The 24,827-nt window shown below is 47.3% G+C and overlaps 1 pseudogene; it reads right to left on the reverse strand.

Annotated features, from left to right (window-relative positions):
• Positions 1-24,827, reverse strand: part of LOC130387843 (rho GTPase-activating protein 12-like) — a 41,121-nt pseudogene that overhangs the window by 5,717 nt on the left and 10,577 nt on the right.

A 24,827-nucleotide genomic window follows, 5' to 3' on the forward strand; every position in this document is an offset into this window, starting at 1 on the left:
TCCAACGAGGGCCTGAGCTGTATGACCCGACCACACCCCCAGGGCCCTGGAGCCCACCTCCAGGACGTTCTTCTTGCTGGACTTGTCCTTGGAGGCCCAGTCCACCGAGCCACCCCGGAGGTCCACCGTGAACTCTGGCTTGGACTGGCCCGATCCAAACTGGAGACGCAGCGCACACACACACACACACCACACACACACACACACACACACACACACACACAACACCCACACACACCCACACACACACACACACACACACACACACACACACACACACACACACACACACACACACACCTTGTAGATGTGCCATGTCTTTTCAAAATATACAACTCCACTATGCCAGAATATTAATTGCTATACGTTTTCTGTTATGTTGCTTGTTTAACACGGCCATTCGGAGGAATCCTCAAATGTCCGACGTGACTGAACATACGTAGATATTTGGTATCGTTCATTTTATTAAACCATTCTTAATATGTTATTTAATAAAAAATAGAAAGATACAGAGGCAAGTCTGACTGCATTTGTGCAAAACCTAGGACCAACAAAAAAGTGTCACTCACCCAGCTGGTCCCGCCCCCCTTGGCCCCTTGGCGAATAGCAGCATCGATCCCCGGAGAACGGTCCAGGAAGAGGTCCAGTTCTTCCTGTTCCGCAAAATGTATAGCAGACAATAAGACAATATGGAAGATAATATTTACTGCATATTACGTTCCCTCTGAAGATGCATCGGTCGTTCAGCGTGTGATCCAGTATCCCCCATAGCAAATCACGTTTAAATACAATTAAACAAAAACACAATTAAATATAACCTAACTACCAGTTAATGAACACAATACAATTATAAGGTGGAAGTCTGTTTTAATAATCCCAGATACGGAAACTGGGGTACGTTTAAAATTGTTAAAGATAAGAAAAACGTTTTTTTGACAAACAGACATTCGGACTCACCTGACTTTCTTGCCATGCTCTGTGATCTTGGTCACGGTCAGCAATCCACACTTCTCAGAGGGCTGTGGATCGAAACAAACATTGGTTTCTTACCAAAGTGATGGAAGGTAGTGCAGAGGCAAGAGAAGCCCACACAGACCACCTCTTAAATAGCAAAATCCCAAACAGAACACTCGGTTGAGAGGAAGGACAGCCGTCAAGAATGATCACACACACCATCCTGAAGTGAAAACATCAGAAAGGTAAGACACCTAAAAGTAGCACCTACACCAAACTCTGAGCCACCGAAAAAGATGCAGAAGTCCAAAGAACACTGGCTGGCAGCTTTTAGGGCTTCGAAACAAACCCACCACCAGTATGCAGACACATGGAAGGAAACTTGAATGATGAGGAAGGAAATCACGAATCACAATACCCTGACCTTCGTGTTTTTTTTTTTTTTTTATCGTCACCTCACACATAAGCGATGACATCATAGTGCTGATTAGCAAACACAACCAGAGGAGCCATTTATGTCATCGTCCTCGGTGAACGCTGCTTCTGGCCGCCCATAACTAGAGAAGTTTGTCTGGGTTGCTGCCATCTCAAAAGGTTAAAACATGGCGAGCACCACATGGTTCTGTGATGCAAGCATCTACGTAAAACCCCAGCTTGGCTTACATCAAATATGGCCACAATGAGCCTACAGTGGAAAGGCTATACTGGTGAATAATACAGTATACAAGGGGCCTACCAATAGAGCAAAAGCAAATCGAAAGTCAATCATTTGTAAAATTATTCATTTGTAAAATTAAAAGAAATTCCTTATCTTGGATTGCCTTTACTATCTAAATGGCAGTCAAACTTATAAAAGTGTTGCTTGTATTGTAAACAAGTTTGCTTGTTTGTGTGTATGCGTGTTCAATCCACACTTTAAAAGGGGACATATTATACCACCAGGTGGGAGTGTGGTTAGCTTTACAAGCCATTTTGAAAAATCTGCCCCTTCTGACATCACTAGTGGGCGTGTCCAGCACAAATCTAGGTGGACACGCCCACTAGTGATGTCATAAGGGGCAGATTTTCCAAAAACGACTTTGTAAGGCTAATCACACTCACACCTGGTGGCATAATACTGTATGTCCCCTTTAAGATATTAAAGTGAGGTCCCCTCGAAAACGAGACGATTCATCTCAAGGGGTTTCCTCTGAAGAAAATTGAAATTGAAATTCCAGGTCCATCCCAGGTCCTGGAACACAGAGCAGAGAGCAGAGCGGGGCAGAGCAGCAGAGCGACCAGGGAGTGGGGGTACTGACGGAGGCGGGGGCCTTGGGTGACGAGGGGTCGGAGTCGGAGTCGGGCGAGGGCGGCTTGAGGCCCGGAGGCGCGTCCTGGTGATGGAGACACACAACACTGTCACGGCAACCACAGGGGCGCGGCAGGGGAGGGGTCGTCATGGGGACCACGCCAACCAACATGCTAACGGGCAAGCTAATGAACACGGTGGTGGTGGTGGCGAGTGCGTGAGGTCCCCCCCTTCACTGCAAAGCGTCTTTAAGTGTATAGAATATATAGCGCTATATCAATCAATCAATTATTATAATTATTATTAACATGATTGACAGGTGAATTGACCGGATTGTCAGTGAATCTCACGGACACCGGTGTTATAAAATCAACGAAATGACGGGGTGAGAATCAACGTGAGGTGAGTGGGTCGGCAGCAGATTCAGTCCTGCGTTGTTGGAGTCCGTATCTCAGGGGAACAAGCGGGATTATTATTTCCAATCAAGCGGGATCATTGCCGGTGTGGACTGGCCTTCGGATGCATCTGATTGATAATCGTGATTGTTTGTTTAACACTTCTGGTGAAATCATAGAAATCATTGCCATCGAATCACTCGATGAGGCTTGAGGGTTATTCGGCCGGGGGTCGCTTTGGGTCATCGGGACAATCGGTCCATTTCACGGTGATTGGGTTGGATGGGTTTGAGTCGTGCAGGGTGCCGATCGGTCCTTTGATGGAGGACGGGCCACTGACTTGGTGTTTGTATGGGTGGGGGCGGGCAGATCCACCACGGAGGGTTCTCTTTTTGATGATGCGCTGCAACACAACCACATTATTCCACCACTGTCCATCCCTTCATCACTTCAGTAGAACCCATTCACATCTACAGACGGCCCTGGTGCACTTCATGAACACACAAGGCCCTGTTGGTGGAGCAGATCTGTGAGAGTCACACTGCCCTACAAACCAAGGGAAACACTTCTTGCTACAACTACCGTGCTGCAGTCACTGTAAACCCATCGGTGTGTCAAATCTAGATCTCTGTCACGAAGCCATCCGCTTCCTCCTGCAACTCATTTACATCCTTCGACTCTCAGGCATACTTTGTACAAAGTTGTCATGTCGAATTAAATCGTTGGCGAACGAATCCGAACGAATCCCAATCCAGGACGTGGATTCGGATTACTACGGTATGATTGGATGTTCATTTATCACAAATATTTCAGTACGGTAACAGTTAACTTGTGGATACATTATGTTCTTGTGTTTTGTGTATCACAGCAGTTCTCTTTTATAGCTCAATGTTTGGACTTGACATTCACACTTTTGGCATGTTTCGTATCAGACAATTACTTAATGGAGGTATGAAATATGACATCTGTGCTATTGCCACTTATTAAAGGGGCGGCAATTATAGGGGCGGCAATGTATTCTAGTGCATGTAAAAGATAACGAGGGAATCATGGAAATGTATTATCATAATAGCCATGATTTACTTTGAGTCGGTGTGTGTGTGTGTGTGTGTGTGTGTGTGTGTGTGTGTGTGTGTGTGTGTGTGTGGTGTGTGTGTGTGTGTGTGTGTGTGTGTGTGTGTGTGTGTGTGTGTGTGTGTGTGTGTGTGTGTGTGTGTGTGTGTGTGTGTGAGTCAGACCTTGTCACTGGGCTCCAGGAAGGTGGTGCTGTGTCTCCACTTGGTCAACACGATGGGGTCGGCGTGCTTCCTGTCCAGGCTGCGGCTCTTCAGCGAGTCCCCCGCCAGCTGGGGGGGGGGGGGGGGGCAGGGGGCGTACAGTTATGGCTCCACGTCGACGCAACGCAACGACCACGCAGACGCTTCGACGCAGTCGGGAACCTTGATGGTTCTGCGTCGGGTTTCAGTGAGCGGACCAATCACAGCCCTCGCTGCTGCGTCGCCTCGACGGAAGGTCACCATTATTTGGGAGGCGCACGTCAGACCCTTCCGGTGGACGCAAGGAGGGTCCGCAAGGACGTAAGGGGTCCGTCACCCCCTTGCGTTGCGTCGATGTGGAACCATAACTAAGCCTTCAGGTGGGGGTTAAAAACATAGGAAGGGGATGGGGTTGGGCCTGCCTCCGATAACGCACTGGATGTCCTGCACTCGTCCTCCAGTCTTAACGTCCAGTGGGGCGGGCACGACTGTGTCTGTGCTGGCGTCGTCGGGTCTGAGAGTGTGCTCACAGAGCAGTGTGGTGCAGGCGTATTTAGGGCTATCGAACACACTTCCATCGAGCGTGGGCAGTAGCGAGCAGAATTATGATTAGCAGGAAACAAATCTGGAATTGCAGGTTGGCATCCCCTGGTGATTATGGGTAAAGCGTGCAGCAAATACATTTTAAAGTTATAGTCATTCGGTTTAGACTTTTAGGCTAGAGTGCTAGACTTGTTTTCATAATGTGAATCGTACACGCGCGGACCAAACGCCAACCTGTTACGTAACATTACCGTAGGGTATGCAACGCTACAGATAATGTGAACGGCAAGTAGAATCACATGGGTCTGGTTCAACATTGATTCATTTTTTGGCCTGCTAAAGACGTGCGCCCTCGGACGAACGTCGTAACGTTAGGGATTTCAGTCTGCGCGTGAACCCTGCACTACCATTACAAAAAAAACAAGTCTAGCTGTCGGGTCAAAAAGTCTAAACGCCTCAAAGAATGAGGTAAATAGGCTGATCATCTGCCTTTCCCCACACAATAATTAATAGGTATAGCGAAACTCCCCGTTGGACTTTAAACCGACTAAAACGAGTCAAAGCGGAAGAAAGGAGGAGGAAGCATGAGACGGTAGGGGGTCGTTAGGGGACCAACCTTAGGGAGCTCCCACTGCGACCTGGATCCGTCGGCGCTGTAGTAGTAGGGCCTGCCTTGCTCATCAACATGCTTTATCCACTACACACACACACACACACACACACACACACACACACACACACACACACACACACACACACACACACACACACACACACACACACACACACACACACACACACACACACAGGGTTTAAGCCTTTAACTGTCACTGATCGACCCAGCCTAAATCGTCCATGGCGAGACCTCCAGCTCTCAAACGCCAAACAGACCAGACGTGACTAAAACCGCCTCGAGGTCTCGGAGGTCTCGGTATGGGGGGGCTATCGAGGGGTTTGGGGCGGATCTAAGGAGAGCTTGTGAGCTGAGGATCTGGCCACGCAGACTCTCAACCCAGAGCAGAACGCCAATCACATCAGAGCAATCAACCAAGACAGAGAGGACGACGGAGAGAGAGAGACAGAGGGGGAGGGAGGGAGGGCTGGGCCATGAACCCATTTTTTTTATCGTAATTAGAATGAATGGTTTAGGACGATTTTTTTTTAAGAAAATCGATTCCTAAAAAAAAATTAATCCATCACTTTTCTTTTCTTTTTTCTTTAAAAGGTATTATCAACATGGCAGCATGCGCCGGAAAAAGTGTGTGTGTAGAGTTTGCTTAAAGTCGGTGGCAACCATAAGCAGAAGCACAACACATGTGTTTTATTTATTTAGCTTTTGGTTGATCATTAGAATCCAAACTTAAAAAATATACATATTTCTCGCTTATGCAAAGTAATCGCTTAAAATCGTTAATCAGGTTTGGTTTGAAAAATCCAGAGATATTATTCAAGGCCGAATGGCCCAGCCCTGGGGGGGGGGGAGGGGGAGCAGGGGGGGGGGTACCTTCTCGTTGTTATAGTCGCTGACATACAGCGTCTGGCCCTGCGCGTCCATCTCCTCCGACCAACCACAGGCCGGCGAGCCGTACAGGCTGTCTGATTGGCTAGAGTAGGCGCTGAGGCTGGCGTCCTCGGAGGACGGCGGCGGCAGGCGGCCGACGGAGAGACAGAGCATGGGCAGGAAGGACGGCGAGAGAGAGAGGGGCGTGGGCTACGAGAGAGAGAGAGAGAGAGGGAGGGGGGGAGGAGAGAGAGGGGGAGAGAGGGAGAGAGAGAGAGAGAGAGGAGGGGGAGAGAGAGAGGAGGGAGAGGGAGAGAGAGAGAGAGAGAGAGAGAGAGAGAGAGAGAGAGAGAGAGAGAGGGAGAGGGAGAGGGAGAATGAGGATGAATGAGAGAGAGAAAGAATGAGAGAGAGAGAAAGAATGAGAGAGAGAAAGAATGAGAGAGAGAGAAAGAATGAGAGAGAGAAAGAATGAGTGAGTGAGTGAGTGAGTGAGTGAGTGAGTGAGTGAGTGAGTGAGTGAGTGAGTGAGTGAGTGAGTGAGTGAGTGAGTGAGTGAGTGAGTGAGTGAGTGAGTGAGTGAGTGAGTGAGAGAGCCAAAGAGAAAGAATGAGAGAAAGAGAGAGAGCGAGGGAGAGAGACAGAAACAGGACATCGTGTACAACAGATGTAGATAAAGGAGACGAAAACTTGATTATATTTCCCCCCCCGAGAGTGACAGAGAAACAGAGGTCTAATCCCAGAACCGAACCAGAGACAGAAAAGCTCACTAAAGAGGGCCTAATAGATCACTATCCACTACACAGAGGGCAGTTCATCCATTTGGTCAGTAGATGGCAGTGTGTTGTCGCGTGTCATCATTCTAAGCAGGAGGTGTAGTCAAAGAGTGATGCTGTGATTTAAAGGGTAGGACTTTTAGGCAGGTTGTAAGGCTGAGTGTTGATGTAGGATAAAAGGGTCGAACCCCTTCCCAGGTGTATAATATAGTGTCCTTTGATTTTGATTGATAAAGTTTTAAAAATGACCAACCGCCATGGTGCATCAGGCGGATCCAGGTAAACTGATATGATGATTAATAAATCACCTTCTGTCAGTTCGTTCAAAGTGTCCTTTGACACTTTTAAAACTTGTTTGTAATAATCAAGAGGGCTCTTTGGACATCCCCCATCCATCACACCTCACTGCGTTCCTCGCCAACCAGACTAGGACAGAATCCCCAAACACTAACCCTCAGCTGGGGGGGAATCGCCCGTACCTCGGTGTGGCCGTCGCCCGTGCCCTGGCCGTCGGCCCCGGTGCTCTCGGGGGCGTCGCGGGCCCGGGGGGGTTTCCAGGTCCTCTCCTGGGTGGAGCGGTTGTAGTAGAAGTGGCGGCCGCTGTGGTCGCGGTAGGTGTCCCAGTCGCCCAGCGTGTGCAGCGGGAAGCCGGAGGGCAGCTCGGGCAGCTGGCCCTGGGTGATCTTCAGGTCCCGGAGGTTGGAGTAGACGGGGGAGTCCGGCCGAGCCTGGTGGGAGGAGCTTGTCTGATGGAGGAGAGAGAGGGGACGGGGGGGGATGTGTTAGCAATGGGAGGGTCTCACCGCCTACATTATGCCCTTTGACCTCGTTTGTGACCCGTCTCCCCCACTGTAGCTGTAACACCGTTGGCTAGGGAAGAAGCGATGGAGAAGATGGGGAAGAGAGGCTCTGATTGGTCAAAAATGAGCCGGGAGCTGTCCAATTGGCTCGTAGGACTCACGGAGGACTTCCATGACCAAAACCGGAGGGATGGCTATGCCATTTCTCACTGATTACACTCGGATAATAACTGTTAAATCCTACTTATCGCACCTTTAAGATGAAATAAGTTAAGTTAAGTTATTTTTCAAACTGCTCCTGGGGCCCCAGCCTATATTAACTCGGCTCAAAGTGGATTCAACATGGTTATGTAACCAGGGGGGAACACGAAACAAATAACAAACTTCCTGGACAGTGGATGATCAACTCGGGCACAGAACCATGAGCTCAATGTAAAACACACCACACAGCAAACGCACACAAAACACATGGACAAAAAAATATTGCCAACCCAAACAAAACATACCAAATACTGCAGGGATAGGAATTTATTTAATAATTGACTCCATCTCCAGCCCGGTGAATCCAGATGCTGAATAAAGACAAAAATCCAACAATCTGTCATCTTTTTTCTACGTTGCAAGCAATTTCACAGAAACAGAAGGATGTTAGACAACCCCTGGTTTGAAGGACGAACCAGCTGACTCAATCTCTTCCACCTGCCATCTGCATTCTTTATTGAAGCGCAAAAAAAAAAGAGAACCACAAAGATTCAGATACCCGGAACTGAAAACGCTGGCATTGGTGGGAACCTGAAGTCAAACACATCACTAAAGCAGCGCGTTTCAACCGTTTCTTTAGACACCGCGGCATCAGATAGGAAGACGAGGGGTCAAGCGAGTGAAGAGAAGAGAGCGAGGAGGAAGTGAAAGCTCGCAACGGACACGGAGTCCTGTACAGCGGGAGGCGTTACGTAACGCGACTTCAACACGAGGGCGTCTGGCGCCGGTAGGAGACACACACGTAAGAACAGCGTCGACAACGCGGGCGGTGGAGGGTAGAATTTAGGGCTGTGAACGTTGTTCCCAGTTTGTCGTTGCAGCATGAACGACTGCGATACAAAATGTAAGAAGGTGGGGTTTAAATCTGGGAAAGATTCAACGCCAAGAATCTTGGCAACACTTGAAAACACTATATTTTTGTTTTCGGTACTCAACAGCAGGCCCCCAGCGGTATGGCCCATACTGTGACTGCTACTGCAGACTCTTGCAGCCCAAGTTATTGCAGAGTTTTTCCATGGAAATCAATACAATTGAGTTGGTGGATTCCGAGTTTCCCATATGGGATAAAACAATATTACCTAAATGTTGTTTTACTCCGGTAAACATATAAACTAAAACGGTACAGGTTCAGTACGGGTTGGTCTTTAAAATCAAGTGTTAGAACCATTTCTGACAAAGACTTTTACTCTCCTTTGTTAAATTCTCCCTGATACACTGCAGAGTGAGTCAGTGTGACGTCAGGACTGGGTCACGACGTTTAATTCATTTAAATCATTTACATATCAACTGATCAGCTTGGAAAACAGTAGAGGGAAAGACATCAGTCTGGAGATAACACAGAGAGGCTGAGACTTAGCTAGAGGGATCCAGTGAGGATTAGAGAGGGACAAGCTAAACAGTCTTACGAGTTACTGATGTGAACAGGTACCAACTCAATGAACTGAACCTAATAGGATGCCAGCAGGTTTCTGAAAACAAGAAGCCACTTCAGAGCAGCGGTTTCTGAGGCTCTGAGCACACGCATGTGGGAACCAATCAGAGCTCCAACAGTCTGTGGTGACACCGTCTGTTGTCCCCCAAACCAGACCACCGTCTGTGTGTGTGGTTTGGTGAAGCACCAGGTAAGGGTACTTCAAACCATCACAATGGCAGTACCCTGGGTGGTGTCAAAACCACCAGCACGTGAACAGGATCCCTCTCTTCTTCTACTACTGCTGCTGCTCCCTGGGTTAGGGGCGTAAGTACAGGCCTCCACTGACGTGGATCATGGCGTCTCAAGTGCTACTGCTTAACGCATGCACGCACTCACGCACGGTCACACAAACACGTGCCCGCGCACTGGATAGATCCTCAGAGCTACCTCAGTGTGGTCGGGAGGCCGTGGTCTGATTGTAAGTGCTTGTGCCTCACAAAGAGGGGAGTCCATGCATACGGTTGATCCTAGCAGGCTAACCGCGACACCTGACAGAAAAGGACCAGGGTGTACTGCTTTCCTATTGGCTCGAGGTCAACTATCTCTCTTTGCCACAGGGACATTAACAACAGCACGGGTGTTGTTGACACAGCTATCAACTATATATAGCCTACGACTTGTACTAGTAATACTACAACCTATAATCATGAAGGATAAATCATCAACCAAAGTTAATCAACGACGCACTATGAATTAACAATGTTGCCGCGTGTGTGTAACATAACCGCATTGAACTAATATGAGGGACGGCACCAAAATTAAGTTATTTAATGCGGACACGGTGAGGAAGGCTGGGTTGCCAGATTGGCCTCATTTGAGGAAGGCTGGGTTGCCAGATTGGCCTCATTTGCAATGCGTGAGGTATAGCGTTGGCAGGAGGAGTGTGTGAGACATCTGGGGGCCGTGGCAGAACAGCCTGCCCGTCAGACGGTCGTCCGTGTGGCGGTCACGCCGCTGCAACATAAAGCTGGACCCCTCCCACCTCATTAAGCCTAATCATCTGATATACGGATGGCGCCATCGGGAGCGCTCAGAGTGCTATTTTGTGTTAGCGTGTGTGGTATCCCGTAGGCGTCTTTTGTACTAATTAAAGTTCGAACAGAAGGGCGCAGTTTCAACGTGTGCAGAGCCGACAGGAAGCAGGAAGGCAGTTGCTTACACCCCCCCTCCCCCCCCCGCGCCCCACACACACACACACCAACCGCCTTACACTGTTGCCATACCAACGGTGGTGCAGGAAACTAACAGTGAGTGGTCATCCACCCCCCCCCCCCCCGCTTCCGCCCTGCGGCTGCTGATCATATGGAGGCGGCGTGTCATGGTACGGTGCCGGTCCAGAGCTACCCGAGGACAACAGAGTGACGAGGGGCTGGGCCGGTAAGGATGGGCGAGGAGGTGACGGTATCGTGTGTATCGTTACTCCGGCTGAATCACTGCAGCACAACACTGTGAGTCTAAACGACCGCCCTGCGGAGGCAGGGAACGGAGTGGAGGGGAGGGGGAGGGGGAGAGACAGAGACAGAGACAGAGAGAGGGAGAGGGAGAGACAGAGAGAGAGGGAGAGAGAGAGAGATAGAGACAGAGAGAGAGAGAGGGTGAGAGAGCGGGTGAGAGAGCGAGAGAGAGATAGAGAGAGAGCGGGTGAGAGAGAGAGGGTGAGAGAGAGAGGGTGAGAGCGAGAGAGAGAGGGCGAGAGGGTGAGAGAGCGAGAGAGGGTGAGAGAGAGGGCGAGAGGGTTAGAGGGAGAGAGAGAGAATAAAAACGAGAAAGGAAAGGAAGGAAGAGAAAGAACAGAGCGAGGGCGGACAAAGGCGGAAGAAAAAAAACTAGCGAGGAGGACACAGCCAGAGAAACAAAGAGAAGAGAGAATGGAAGCAGAAAAAGAAAGAAGGCATTTATTTTGAGGAGGGTGCGGTGGAGCGAAAGTGCCGCAAGAGCAAACTAAGCCTGAGTCACACTCAGAACACTGGCACGTGAGGGAAGCAATAACCCGAAATCTGGAGGATGTGTGGACGTGTTCCTACGCTCTACGTTTAAACATGGTCACACTATGAAACCGGGGATCTGGCTCTTCCAACTGCAGCTGTGCATGCTGGCTAGGCTGCCCTTCAACACACAGTCTAACCGTCCCGAGGAGAGCGAGAGGAGAGGACGGGACACTGCGTCAGTGTCCCGTCCACCACCACACGGTCTTCCACCTTTATTTTGGGATACTTTTTGGGGTTGCACAGATGTGTTGGAAATGAGGCAGCCACTGCACCTTGGATGGCAGGTGTCCAATAGATAGAGGGCGCCCTCACACACGAGAGAGAGCGAGAGCGTGAGCGAGAGCGAGAGAGAGACCTTCTGTATAGCCACCCCCCCCGTTCTTCCTGCATTCCTGTGAGGAACGAGCTCTACCGCATAGTAAACGTACAAAAAAACGTTCATGCAAATACACACAGACACCTGGAGGACTTCAGGGCAGTGGTGCCACACGCACGCGCACACACACACACAAAACTAGTTAGCAAATGGCCCTGCGTACTTCATTAAGAACCTGTACATGTTTAAACAACACACACCCACATCGTGGGAGAAATCAAGAGGAAAGAGAGGAAGAGGAAAGCAAGAGTAAGAGACACGGTATGCGGGAAACTTCACTGCAAAAGAAACCCCAACGTTTCTTCACCTCATGTACCCAGAATGCAATGCACCAAGGTGTTCCTTCGACCCACCCCCAACCACCTCCACCGCCACCCACCCAACAAAGTCTCGGGACATGAGAGTCTGTAGGGTTGGGCTTGGTTCAGCTTTAATGCAGACAGACAGACCTGCGCCTTGCCACATGACGCCGGCACTCCTTAGGAAGCAACACACTCAGAATACGATCAGCATAGTTAGCAGCCACGGCCAAATGTGCCAACACGTCGACCCTGCGGCGATCAAGGCGGATATGAAACGGCATAGATTTGGAAAGTTACAATTCACCAAGGGAACGTATTTTGCAAGCTGACGATGAGCAAGATCGGATATGGTGGATTGAGTCATCTAAAAACGATGCCAGTTTTGAAAAACAGGGGGGGGGGGGGGGGACTTTAACTCGTGACGTTTCTATGCACCAAAATCCCTTCCTGAGGACACACCACGGTGCAGTTAAACTTTGTGTGGGTCAGCCAGTGGGCCGATTCTAACGTGGACGTGGGTGCACCGCTGACCTCCTCCAGGAGGTGCCGCCAGAGCCACGAAACAAGAAGAGAGGTTTTACTGTGGGAGGAGGTGGAACACCGGAGTTCAAATCTCAAATCTCTTCAGTAATAGTCAACTGAACACATCCAACTATTGAAATATGCTTGAGAATTGTGATCATGTTTTCCGACATTTGTCGCATCATAGTGAACTTGAGCTTCAAGCCGACACACACAAGTAGCAGGTCTTAAACAGACAACATTTTCTCACTAAATTTGTTCTTATGTTCTTTTCAGTCCCACGCCACAGCAAGTCAAGATGAATTGCAGACATACGCCACAGCAAGTCAAGACATAACAATACCCTCCTCCCAGGAGAACAGCCCCAACCAGAGGTCTTCTGATTCAGTCTGCTCTGACACAATCACCGTGATACGAGTCAGGAAGGTAGGAGTCACCGTATCATAACCCAAATATATACACCCAAAACAACAACGCATAAATCCATGTGACCAAAAACTAGACATCTTTCAAATGTGGCCCCCGCCTTTCAGTCATTATACACCACCCCTCGGTCATTACAAGATCCCTGCTATGTTAAGTGAGGGGAGGAGATAATGATGGGAGAAACGTCTGTGAATACACTTCAGTAAGCATGTCCTCTGGAGGACTTCATGAAGATCAGGACAGATTGACACAATGAACACACACGGCAGTTCAATCGAGCGTCGTGTGCGTCCAGGCGGGCCACGGAGTCGACTGAAGTCAGCTGTTGACTCAGCTGATTGATTATAACCTCGTCATTCAACACACACATCAGCCAATTAGCCTCAATACGTACAGCGACCGATTGCCAACGAGAGGTTGGCGCAGCTGACTCTCAAAGCAAATCACACTCGAAGCATAACACATGAAACTGCGTGCTTATGGCCCAAGTCACCGGTCGACCGCCGTCACCCCTGTTCACCCTCAATTGGTTCTTCCCAGATCATTGCTGGATGACGTAAAGGCCTGTATGGCACCAGGCGGCCTCCGGGGCTGTTCCATCACCCTGGGAGTGGGGGGGGGGTTCTCACTGCCTCTCCTGCCAACTGTGGACATGGCTGATGGGGCCAGGCAGGGCTATGTCCCGAAACAGAGGCGTGCCGCCAAACACAACGGTACTGCTCCAGTCTCTCATTATTGTATTCTTTGACAAATTGCTCCCGACTGAAATAGATTTAAACGGGGGCTTAAACTGTCTGAAATTCAAACACGTCTCTCAATGAGTGATGTTGGATACTTAGTCATAAGCTTGACATATATTTCAATGTAATATTCTTCATGTCGTGTTTAAAGTGTTGCTGGCATTTTGTGTGGGCGCGACGATGGTGTGACAGCGTGTAAATAAACGTCAGTCCCACTGTTCACTTTCAAGGGGTTGTATAGCATAACATCTCACAGTTTACCCAGTGTCGTTTTGTATGCTTGAGAAGTTGAATCATTTAAAGTCAATTTAAACGAATAAAGGACAATCTCTACTAGTTGGTATGCAACGCATGGACGCATTAAGAGAGCTATAATGTCTGACAATAATAAAACGTTGAAATATGACGATGTTTATACTTTATTGTGACACGGTAGCCAGAAGACGGCTTCACAGTGTAGAACTGAGTCACTAGTAGCAGGGTGTTCTCCTTCCTACCCAGCGTGCGGCTTGACGAGGAAAGAAAAGGCCCAGATCGGGTTTCCTGTGTTCAATGGGGCCACCAGGCTAGAAAGGAATTGACTTACCCATTGTCCCTCCACATGCAATCCTTGGTTTGCTAAGACTTAGACATGCTTGTGAAGTACTCGGTTAAAAACACATCTTGGGGACATGATGCATCGTAGGCAATAACCCGGCAGTCATTTTCAGTCATGCAATATGTTCCATTAGCAGGAATTAATTAAACCGCTAAATGGTAAGTATGTCAGAGCTGTATCAAAGCAATTAAGCAAACTGTTCTTATTTCAACACACAAGTCTGTCTGATGTACTGCATCGGACAGCTGGGATCTGGAGATGGACTCTTCTGAATGTTCCTCTCTGCTGCCTAGCTTTCACAAACACACACACCAGCTACAGCTGTGGCGCCTAACATTAAAGCTGTGTGTGTGTGTGTGTGTGTGTGTGTGTGTGTGTGTGTGTGTGTGTGTGTGTGTGTGTGTGTGTGTGTGTGTGTGTGTGTGTGTGTGTGTGTGTGTGTGTGTGTGTGTGTGTGTGTGTGTGTGTACAGCTGGCAGTGGAGCTATACTCTTGCGCCCTGGTGCCTCAGAGAAACTCCTTCTTTGTCGTGGCAACCTCCAAGTTCTCAGCCCAACGAGGAGCATGACCAGAGATGACACACAGGTACCACATCTGCATGACTAATATCACATGTTATGTAAGCACACAATTAGCTTTGTAGCAGGTGACTTGAAAGATAATCTTGGCCTGGGGGGAGTATAACTTAAATGTAGCAGGTTATAAAGGTAGCGCGAGCAACCCTACAATCAAAGAAAGCAACACACAGTAAGCCATTAAGGTTTCAGTTTCTGATTATATAGTGTCGCTTGCCAGATAAGGGCCTTTAACTGCTAACCGACAAGTCAGTCAGCCAATCAGAAGGGTTCTGGTGATGCAACAGTGGGGTAGCAGTACTTGTAGCGTGAAGGTATTATGGCCCTGGAATCTGTTGAAGGATGTATGGACAAGCTATTCACTGTGGTGTAAATATCCGGCCTTCTGCATAAACACTTAGCTAATCTTTTCACATTGGACGGGTTATCATGCATCTGTATCTTAATCCAGCGGCTTTAGATCAGATCCAAGCAAACTGAAGAGAATTAAGATCCCAAGAGGAGATATAGGTTTTCTGTGGCTTTGCAGTAGCGCTACTATAGAGTACCACTCTACACATTCTCCTGTGGGTTTACGGCCCACTAATCTCAATCTGTTTGTGCTGTTCAGCCACCTTGCATATAAATACAGTGCTTTATGGAAATCCCTAATATTCAATTGACCTACCATATTTATTTGATAGTCCCTTTATCCAGCAATGCTTTTGGTCTTCACTCAAATACCCATTGCGTTTATGCCGGGGATCGAACTGGCATATAGTAACTGGCATGTAGTCTAGTTTTGTTTGTCCGTGGAGAGTTGTATGGTTGCCATTAAGTGCATTTTCAATGGATTAGTTGGATCAAGTCAGAGAATTGTAACCAATTCACAATCTATGTTGTGATATAGATAGATAAATAATTCTAGGGTTGCAAGGGTTTCTTATATTTAACTATTAATCGCTAATTGCAGAGATATGCTCTGTTGCTTACTGTCTTACTGGTGATGTTTATTACTGGTGCTTCTATTTTATGTTTTATCACTGATCTTATATGATGGATGGTGACCTTGAGTGCAATGAAAGGCACCATTAAATAAAATGTGATATTATTATGCACAGTAAAGATTAGCTCTCCCCTTTGATACCGTATCAGAGAGTTGTAGAGAAGTTCAGCCGACCGGTTTGTTGAAATCTGGAGTATATTCTCGCCAGCCACAATACAGATACTGGCCATGGGAAAGCCAATGTAATTGGGCTTCAATACCGGACACGATTTCTCACAGCACAACCTATTTCCCAGTGCATTGCGCAGTCAAGGCCATTTCCATACAACCAAAGATGATTATATGCAAACAAGGATCTGTGTGTTTTCATTAAGGCAATAGGGAAAAAACAATGTTGCAATTAAGGTCAATTAAGGACATTAAGGTTGGGCGACAATGCAGGAAAAGATACTAGAAATATACGGGCAGATGGCAAAGAGTGTGTGTGTGTGTGTGTGTGTGTGTGTGTGTGTGTGTGTGTGTGTGTGTGTGTGTGTGTGTGTGTGTGTGTGTGTGTGTGTGTGTGTGTGTGTGTGTGTGTGTGTGTGTGTGTGTGTGTGTGTGTGTGTCCATGGGGAGGACCCAGAGAACAGTGTGCGTCCCTGGGTGTGTTCTTGTCAACACACATTCCGGCTGTAGCCGGTGACTACACTCCCAAGTTCCAACTGACAACCAAACCGCAGAACCGAAACTCTTCCACAAACACCAAATACCCGTCCATAGAAGCAGCAGCCACGTCCTGGTTGATAGTGTTGATGTCTGGGTGGATGCGGGGCTATTTCGGGTTAAATGCCCTCCTAAGCCAAACATGCAACCAAGGTGTGTTGCTTCAGTCAGCAAATACAAAAAACAGACCTGCTTCTTGTCAAATCACTGTTTGTAGTAAAAACATCTCATGGAATTTGAAGAGTAGAGAGAATGAGTTAGAGTACCAGTAATGATCAGCTATGGGTCGCCACGGCACAGGAGAACAAGGAAGTGCGTATTCAGTAGTCTGATGGACGCCACACATGAACGACACGAGTGCAATGGAGTCTCAAATGTCCTGGTCCCGATCGGGAGGGCAGCCCAATGGGTCTGGAGGCACGCCATCAGACATCGATACCTCGAGGGCTCGAGCCTCCGATTGGGCTGAACCTGAGGCCTGAGCCTCCGGAGTTTTTACTCAACATGCACAAGTACAATGAACCTTTTATTTCTGAACAATTAAATGTACATCAGAATATGATACGAATGAGACTTGTATCATATTCTGCAATCAGATCCAGGATCCGATTGCAGAATATGATACAAGCCTCATTTGAGTCATATTCGGATGTACATTTCATACATTTTTATAACATTGACAAAGCTAAATTTCGTTTTGGGAAATCATTATCTGTGTGAGGTATTAGGTATGAGGGGTGTAGGTTTACCCCTCATAGACTTGGCATTGATTGTGAGTGTAGCGAACCCTCACCATTTCCCCACCCTTTCGTATCCAGGCCACTTCAGGCTTTCACCAGTTTGTGTGCAAAAGTATTACTCGAGATTACATTGAAATGCACCAAACATTCCCTTGAGTTGATGGACCTCTGATCCCGAGCTTGAGCATTGGTGCCTGTTATTAAACTACATAATAAACATCGTTTTTAACGATCGGATTAGATCATCTGCTTCTCTTTCCCCTTGAGAGGCACAAGAGGCTTGCAAGATGGGGCAAATCCATTTTTGATTTTGCAAGTGCGTCAGAATTGAAACTATTGTGAAATTTTCTAGCCAACTGTTGAAGCATAGTTTGGATGTAACAGTTACTTTAAAAAGTGTAAAATCACCCATATTCACAGCTACCCCATCCTAAACCCATGCCATTCATCAGATGGTCCCGGTGACCTGGGATACTGTCGGCATTTCAAAGACGGAGTCTACAGATGCAGCCGTCTCTACTACTGAAGTGAGATCAGAGGAAGGTTTACAGCCGAGACCCAGAGTGCTGAACACACTGTTGAGCGAGTGGAGTGAAGCCCTTTGGGACCCATCTGTTCAACTCCTTCACTTGTCATAGGGAGTACCTCAAAGGTGAAGATGAACCAGTATGAAAAGCATTGTGTGCTCAATGCAGACAAACCCACGTCAGTGTTTACCCCAGCAATATATGGGTAAGGCAGCATTGCCGCCTTAACAACAATAGGGCCCCGCCTTGACTACCAGTTTAAAAATAAGTATAATATGTATATGCACTTTTTTTTTAAAATCTTTTTTTTTTATTATTATGAATCAACAAAGTGCAAAACTCTCATAGGGAAAGGAAACATACTTCCATCAGGTACAAAAAGTAAAGATAAATAAACCCTCAAGGAAGACCCCCCGCCCTGTGTAGTGTTCCTGGGGGAAACACTGCACGTGGAACCCATAGTTTTAGTCCAACGCAGGGTTTGATGTTCTGCTGATGTGTGATGCTGTATGGCTGCAGGATGTTGTTGGTTCTGATGGCTTTGTGACGTCAAGTGTGACGCATGTCTCTTGGCGATTTTGTATAAGAAGAGTTCTCTGACCTTTGAAGTGTGTGGCAACCGGATAATAAGAAGAGAAGGTCATACGCCCCGAAACAGGAGCTCTACTCACTATGGCACCCCAAAATACACAGGAAGTCCTAAAATTATAGTCCTCAAGGGGCGTCCATTATACCCCAGGGAGAGGCTAATGAATTGAACCAAGGAAACTTATTTTTGGTAACGTACTTTACTGATTGCCGCAACCTGAACAATGGCTCTCAAACAATCCTCGACCACATTTCTTATCCTGTCCACACAGGACAGGAAACCCAGGACTGAAAATGGGTCTAATAAAAGCCATTTATAGTCTATAGATATAAATGGCTAGTGAAAGTGTTACTAAAGCAGCTTCTCCCCTTCTAATTCCCATCCTTATCGGAACACGTCGGTACAGCCTTTAAGAAGATGCAATGTTGTGGGACGCGTCGGTATAATTGGTGGTCATGCACCGCGGTTCACCATCACTTTTTTGCCCTCTACTTTCGCAACAAAATAATGTGCACTGAATGAGATAAGGAAAATAAAAATGATTTCGAAGAAAGCACAGGCGGACTAAAGAAAGTAGAAATGAATCTGACCGACTCATGGCACAGGGTGGTGAGAAGGCATAATGGCCAGAGCGAAAAAACATAGAGACTCGAGCGTGGTGTGACACAAGAGTTCTAGTCCCCAATCAACAACAATCAAATCATCACACATATTTATTCGTTTTAAATTTTACTTTGTTCTTTCAAATCTTAACTTTGACTCCTTTTTCAGGAGTTCCCCTATCATTCCCCATTTGTTCAGTCAAATATCTTTCTCCACAACATGTACAAGCCTGTCTCCACTGTTCTTAAAGAATGCAGGGAGGGAGGGAGGGAGGGAGGGAGGGAGGGAGAGAGAGAAAAGGAGAAAAAAATGGTGGCCAACATTTCACCTCCTGCAGCTAGAGAAGAAAGCATACATTTGTTAAAAAAAGGTCTTAGAGTGTAAGGCCCTTCTGAACAGAAAGGCCTCTCAGGGAAGGGAGAGAGAGAAAGAAGGGGACAGACGAAGTGCGTGTGTGTGTGTGTGTGTGTGTGTGTGTGTGTGTGTGTGTGTGTGTGTGTGTGTGTGTGTGTGTGTGTGTGTGTGTGAGATCACATACACAGTGGGTCAGGTTTAGTGTGTCAAGATTTTTTTCAAGAGAAAAAGAGTTTTGCAGTATTCTTCAGTTTGATCACATTTCCTTTGCTCTGTTATGTATCCAGATGATTCATTGCTAGAGCGATCCATTTAGATGACTCGGCCAGTGACCAAAAATCGGACAATCATAGTGCCCGTATTGAACCTTTAAAACAAAAGGCCAACTTTGTTTGTTTGGCAAACACTGGATGGCAATACTGACATTAGCAGGAAGTTGTTTAAATATAACGCAGCACAATGGACATAGAACCAAGGCCACTTAACAGAAAGCTCTGCCTCGCTTATCCTGATGATAAAGGCGACAGAAAGAAAGCTTTCACAATCCAACCGCTTGCTCTGGAGGCGTGCTGATAACCGCTTTATGATTGAGTTTCTGCAGAGCCGGTCCATCCGTCCCCCAAGAGACGCTGAGACAACATGGTCCGCTCTGAATCAATGGAAGAGATCAACGTCCGCACAAAGCAATCAAGGGGGAGAAAAAGGTAAACAAACAGGCGCATCATGAGGGACCACACAGGCGCCACTCGACGCCTTCACTGAGTGGAGGGCGACGCCTGAAAGGTCGTATCAGCGATTCTAGGCCGAAACATAAATGATCACATTCATCTGAACTATCCTCACGATTAGTTAGCTGCCCCACCACATGAGCCGGCCGTCACTGTAGGGCAGCCTATGCTCCGAGATCGCACACAAAAACAAATGGTACTAGTACCGACCACTCAAAACCTAAATAAATAGTATTCCAACCAATCACCGACAAGGGGCTGGGGGTTTGCGCTGCGTTCATGATAGCTTTTACTGGATGAAAAAAAGCCAAATACTGTCCCAGCTATGCGAAAGTGAAAAAAGCAAGAAACAAAGTTGACAACAATTCAGCGACGACCACGCGGCCGCTTCATAGAAGAGGAATGCACCGTCTCTCCTCTTCTGAAACCCGTCCTGACCTGTTAAGAGTGAGTGGTTAGCATATTGTCACGCAACACAACCTCACTGCTGTGCTGACACTGCTCTGGTCTTTTCTGTTGTCCAGTTGGCTGACATGTCAATGCTGGCCAGGCCACACTGGATCAAAAATGAAACCGTGGCCGTCTTTAAATTGAAAAACTTCAAAATGCAAATTAATTGTTTGGGTCACATATTCAATATTTCACAATATTTGCAAATCATTTTTGGTTTCACGGATGGCAATTTAACTGAACGTTCCTTTATCGTTTTGAAAGCGACTTTTGCTTGACAACATTGAACGTAACGCTCAACTAAAGCGAGCTACCTCATACATCACTGGTGCTTAAAGCTGTAAGGTTAGTGACTCAAAACGTATTTGGAGTACAACAAATGAACACGCCCTACATCTATTTCATAAATAAGTCCTGAATCCTGATGTCCCCAGAATGTCTAGGTTACAGAACCATGGTCAGAAGCTTATGGTCTAGTAATACTTTTGCACACAAGTCTAGACAAGGAATTTCCTCCAGTGCGGGACAATAACAACAGCAAAGCGCTTCCACCATGAGCTTGAGTATAGCTCTCAAAGACTACCTACCGCACCTAAACAACGTTGAAATTCCACTGATTCAGATACAACTGGGAGGGTGAGTCATTAGTCGGGGCCGTGTTAACGTATCTGTCCTGCTTGTGTGACCGTTAGCAGATATGTGGTCAGCCATGCGTCTTGGCATGTCAGTCCTCCCTATTTACAAAACCCTCCCTTCTCCACTCCAGCAGAGGAAACACACAACTAGTGCTGTGAAGTGCACCAGACCCAGACCAAGCATGCTAGCCTTTCGAGGAACATTTTAGCTAGCTGTACATCTTATTAAAGGTCCCATGACATGCCACCAGGTGTGAGTGTGATTAGCCGTTACAAGCCGTTTTGAAAATCTGCCCCTTATGACATCACAAGTGGGCGTGTCCACCTAGATGTGTGCTGGATAGATCAGTCTACCAGCCTACCCAGTGGACCGTAGCAAAAGGTTGCTCATCCGTTCTAACGGCTTGTAACGGCTAATCACACTCACACCTGGTGCAAGTCATGGGACCTTTAAGATCTATAGCAGCAACGTAATTTGCTTCTGTCCTCATATATGTCGAACCAACTGTCCTCGGGAAACGCGCAGCGAACAGTCAGCCCGGACTGGTCTTTCCGGTTTGGAACGCAAATGAACACAAGTGGGAAGCAGCTCACCTGACTTCCGAGACAGCAGCCCAGAACAAGGCTTGAAAACCAGTTTTACAAGACAAATGGGCCATGCCCTTGTCCCACTTCGGGAATATTAGCGGCAGTTTAAAAGAGAAGAGTGGCACATTCCATGGTAGTTATTGGAATGCTGTGTTGTGTTTTTTCACTGTGAGATCACAACACACACACACACACACACACACACACACACACACACACACACACACACACACACACACACACACACACACACACACACACACACACACACACACACACACACACACACACACACACACACACACCATTGAAGGAAGCAGGAAAAATGCAAAGATGTGTTTTATGTGAGAAGGCCAATGACAAACAACCATGCAGACCTTACACAGCAGGAAAATAGATGCAAAGATGTAACCCTTTCCTTACATTTTACATAAAACTGATTCCTACAAACCTGTCCTCTGGACAGATTCAAAACAGCTCCGACATCCCTCTTATGTCGTTTCTAACATCGACATGCCGCTGGTCTGGGCTTCACTAAAGCTCCCATAAGTCTCACATATTTAGGCACCATACAAACAATATGGCAGCCAAGCAAGAGCTGTGAAGCTGACATGCACTCAACAACCCTGTTGGCTTGAAGCCGCTGTACAGTGCCGCGGTTCGGTCATAGAACCTGTGCGATCCATTCAGAGGAGCGCTGAAGAAAAATAGGGAAGGTGACAACAAGGTTTTCTACAGTCATCTACTAATCCCATCTGATACAGCAGTTTCCCCACAGCCAGGTCTTAAGGGCAGGGCTAAGGAGCTTTAAGCCAGCTCAGGAATGGGGACGGCGTTTAAGCTACGAGAGCAGACATGAAGCCCACCTTGTCCATTAGCAGACGCAGGTTGGCTGCCTTAGGGGGCCTATTGTTTCGTCAGACGTTTTAATAGAATGTGTGTAGATAATAAATCATACCAAATAAGTCAATATTCAGCCTGAAGTGAAACGATAGTGGGGTTTATTTATTTTGCTTGCTTCAACCGTGTACTATTTTCCGAGGACTGGAGCAAACCATTGTCATCACTCACAGGAATAAATACCGGGGGCTCTTGAATCATACATAATATATAATCAAATAATCGGATAAACCAATGAGATGAAGCTGTCGAAATAACAAAAAGGGAGAACTCTGCACCTGCACTACAATACAATTGTCGACTAGACAAGTGGCTCTGAACGAGGTATGGAATATTAGGCGGTTCACCCACACACTACGCTGATATACTTCACCACAGTGTTGCAACCCCCTGCAGCTTTTATAAAGAATGAACGCCACCCCCAGACACTGACAAATATGTAGCAGGCTTTTCCAGTTCAAAGTCTAGTTCTGAGTCCTTAGTCAGTGCCAACCCGTTGCTGAACAGGATGCATACAGACACAGGACACCTTTGGGAACTATCTCAACCAAAGGAGTTATGCATTGTCATCTGCTGAGCCTCCCACACGAGGGGTGGGTGGTGAAGGCAAGCAGTTGAGATGGGACGGTGAAAGATTAAAATGGTATTGCATCCATCCTTTACTACACTATAACTGAGGATGGTGAACACGACGGCAGCACGCCAATCGTTGTGGTATCCGATCACACATCCCCTATAGTCCAAGCCAACATGGGTGGACATGGTCGAAGCCTCGTCATTGTCCCACAAGGGCCAGAACCTCACCCCATCAGCGATGATGCCAAGCTAAGCAGACCGCCGCACCCCAAATGTCTGTTAAAAGAGAAGATTCTGAATTTACATTTCCTTGGTTTACTCCGATAACCCAACACTTGCTACAGCAGTGGCAGTACTTCCAGCACATAGAGCATTGGGATAGAGGTTGAAAGACCTCATTTCAATCCTTTGCTTAAATCAATGCAGCTAAGATTGTTTTTGACCTCTGCAGCCCACTGCAGCGGTGTTACTGTGAGAAGCTTCACACCAGCTCCAGCGTTTACAGTAAACAAGAGCTGGCTGAGCCAGACCCAAAACTAATCTGTGTAGGCTGCAGTGACCCGCTGACATCGAACCAAGCTGTGGGGATGTTTGAAGCTTATTCTCCACGGAAAGAAATGTGGGTGTTCTTGCCTTGTATTCAAAGGCGTTCAGATAAGAAATGCCTACATGGGCTGACTTTCTCCATGCAAAGTTGATGAAAAATGGTTTCATAGTTACTTCATTTGATTAGTTTTACATTTCATAATACCGTAGTAACACCCAGCGGATCGAGACAAGGCTTGATCTGGCGTTTTTACTCGCCACTCATCACAGGGATGAGGTCACCGTGAACACATTCTACGCCGTCTGACCAAACAGCAATCAATCAATTCACATCTTACTTTTGCCGATTCAGATTTTAAAAAAAGTGTCAAACTCACCCTTCATAAAAGAGTTGTGTCCAAACAAACAAAGGCGTTGATTGGCCCCACAATGTCAACCCTCCTGAGTTAATCGGTGACTCTGAAGTCGCCCCGGGGCCGGGTGCAAAGTGCACAGCGCGATGTCTTCCACCCCGCAGAAATTATACAGCCCAGTGTCACTGCTAAGTACACATGGGTAGGGCTCCGAGCAAACCTCCATTTATACGGCACTGGAAAATGACATGCTTCCTCCGGTCCCCTGTCATTTGGTGGGCAGTGAAATATGATGAGGATTATGTGGTTCCCCCACATAATAGCATCATACTTCAGAGACCAGGAATGGTAAACTTCTTCAAATGTCTAGACTATGTTCCACCCCGAAATCGTCTTCCAGGCGTTAGCACTCGAGTGTTGCTCCGAACGACAGCTACGGTGACGATTCCTCATGAGAGCTTATTAATCATTCCTAATTGCTGCTTTGGTGCCATGGCTGCGAAGAAGGAATCCTGCAATGTCTAAAAGACGCACACATGAAGGAGGACAATCCGAGCCACGATGTATGGGGAGGGATGGTTGCCTAGCTTTGGGCAAGCTATTTGCAACGGCTGGGCCCCGCCACTGGTTCCCAGAGAGGGGACACACAAGAGGCCGTGTCATTAAGAAGAAGAAAGGAAGAAGGAAAGGTCATGTGGGCCATCATCAATAATTACAACGACATCGATATAGTATTTCACTTAGGGCATACCATTATGAGGCACCGACGTCGC

Source organism: Gadus chalcogrammus, chromosome 8, assembly GCF_026213295.1.
Source record: "Gadus chalcogrammus isolate NIFS_2021 chromosome 8, NIFS_Gcha_1.0, whole genome shotgun sequence".
Lineage (NCBI taxonomy): Eukaryota > Metazoa > Chordata > Actinopteri > Gadiformes > Gadidae > Gadus > Gadus chalcogrammus.